Source organism: Hyaena hyaena, unplaced genomic scaffold (assembly GCF_003009895.1).
Source record: "Hyaena hyaena isolate Hyena2069 unplaced genomic scaffold, ASM300989v1 scaffold_227, whole genome shotgun sequence".
Lineage (NCBI taxonomy): Eukaryota > Metazoa > Chordata > Mammalia > Carnivora > Hyaenidae > Hyaena > Hyaena hyaena.
The window spans coordinates 2108327-2110610 of record NW_024080859.1 but is presented as its reverse complement, the minus strand read 5'-3'; the positions used below and the strand labels follow the sequence as shown (position 1 = coordinate 2110610).

The following is a 2284-nucleotide window of genomic DNA, read 5'->3' as shown; positions in this document are numbered from 1 at the left end:
CACAACCGAACGCCCTCTCCCAACCCCATTGGTTCGCGTCGGACTTTCGCTTTACTCCTATTGGGTGTCTGCGCGGTCTATCTCAGTCCCTCCTCATGCCAGTGGCTAATGTTGCTGCCGATCTAGGAAAATCCCCGCCCTCCATTTTCTCAAGCCAGCGATGATTGGCTGAGAGAAGCAGGCCGAGAGACGGAATCTTGTACAATTCCAGGGGGCGGAACCATGTACTACGGGAAGACTTGAGGCCCAAGTGTGGTTGGCTGAAGGAGCGCCTGTGCCCTGGAGGATCGCCAGAGGGAGCCGGAACCTCCGCGCAGAGCACTGCTCCAATCTCGGCCCTGCTACTGAGGTGCTGTGCAAACCTAGGCTGCTCCTTATTTTCTCTGGTCTTCAGCTCCAAAACGAGCACAGTAAAGGCGTGAGGGGGGGCTGAAATGAAAAATACAGTTCAGCGCCACACAAGATACTGGGCTTGCGTTCAAACATTTGAGATAATGTATGTAAAGAAATCAATCCAGTGCTGGGTGCGGAGATAAATGTTACGTTTCGTTACTAATTTTTTGCATGATGATAATGGATACACTTATATAGCATGTTTGTTGTATATGTAATAAGTATACATGTATTGTTTATTATCTCAAATGCTCCCTCATACCTGCAAGGACCTTTTTCAAGAGTTGCCCGTTTAAAAAATAAAACTGAGGGGCACCCGGATGGCCCAGTCAGTTAAACAACCGACTCTTGGTTTTGTCTCAGGTCACGCTCTCACCCTTGGTGAGTTCAAGTACCTCGTGGAGCCCCGCGCTGAAAGCATGGAGTTTGCTTGGGATTCTCTCTCTCCCTCTGCCCCTCCTCAGCTTGTGCTCTCAAAATAAATAAGCTTTTAAAAATTAAAAATAAAAAAAATCCCTGAGGCTTGAAATTCATGACTTGCCCAAGGTCCTTGGTACTTAAGTGTGAAAGCTTGAACTCCCCTCTAAAACCTTGGTTCGATCGGACATCAAAGACCCTGTAATGGTGCAGTCAGCATCCTCATTGGTTGCGTGGAATCTACTTTCAGAAACATCTCATAACTTCTACGAGATGACTTGACAGAGCTGCAGATGCTGAAAACGGTACTTAACTACTATTTGGGAAAAATCATTGTGGTGAGTACGATTACGGCTTATACGTGGTTTTTTTCTGCTTTACTTTAAAAGTTTGTTTTAAAGTTGTGAGCACTGATATTAAGGAATTGTTATTCCTTGATATTAAGGAATTGTTGCTCTTTAGGTGTAATAATGGCAATTTTATAAATCCTTATCCTTCAAGTGAAAGACTAAAATATTAAGAGATTGATTCACATTATGACAATGGTGAGTCACCATAATTCAGATGGTTTCGGAAACGGAAAGTGTTGGAGGGGTTATGGCTGAAGAGACTGGTCTTGTAGATGAGGGTTCGTTTCAGTATTCTATTTTTCTATGGTTGGAATTCTCCATGATACAATATTTTAATAAAGCAACTCAGGCCCTGAAAATGGGTTATGTGGAACTTGCTTCCGCATAGGCTTAAGATGCGTTGAGAAACTAAATATGAAGCACCTAGAACTGATTAACGTGCACTCCAGTTTTGGGGCTCATAGCAGTGTCACCCTCAGAGATGCCTGCCTGTTCTCCACATTCAAGCAGAGCCTCCCCCCCCCCCCCCCCGGATCCTACAGATTCCTTCTCGGCACATACCACAGCCATCATTATACCTCCACTGGGTGTTTGTTAACGTCCCACACTCTGCCTCTGAGGCAGAGTGGCCTGAGAAAGGGCAGGCTCAAAGTTTCCGGAAAAGATCCCTCAGTGTTAAAAGGTGTGTGTGACCCTTTCGAGGACCTACACAGCCATCACTGTATGTGTGGGTGGCGAGGAACTTCCCACGTTACTTTATAAAGTCTTACGCCGTCTGAACTTTTGTTTACATCCAGCTTCGTCACTTTTGTATCTTTAAGGTTAATTTATAAAAAGCTGAAAGGGAAAGTGCCTGTGGGCCAGCTCTCGTCCCAAGAGAGGTCCTCCCTGCTTTCAAGGTCTTAGACATACCCACTCACAGTGTGAGATGGACAGAAGTGGTTGAGTCCTTCCTCCACCAATCAAGATGTGTGCCCTGACCTCACAGGACCAGAAAAGCCAAGGGCGCAGGCCAAGACCACTCTGGTGGGCATGTTATCACAGCTTGTTCGCCTGTCCCTCCCAGGCAGGGACATCGTGGGGGGCCTGGGGCAATAGGGTTGGGGGTAGAGGAGGCCGCTGCT

General features: G+C 46.6%; 1 long non-coding RNA gene across 1 annotated transcript; it reads left to right on the top strand.

Moving 5' to 3' along the window:
* The first annotated feature begins 244 nt into the window (after positions 1-244).
* Positions 245-2278, top strand: LOC120239193. Its single transcript, XR_005530380.1, has 3 exons — positions 245-349; positions 1061-1148; positions 1982-2278. It is a non-coding gene; the product is annotated as an uncharacterized LOC120239193 (long non-coding RNA).
* The last annotated feature ends 6 nt before the right edge of the window (positions 2279-2284 follow it).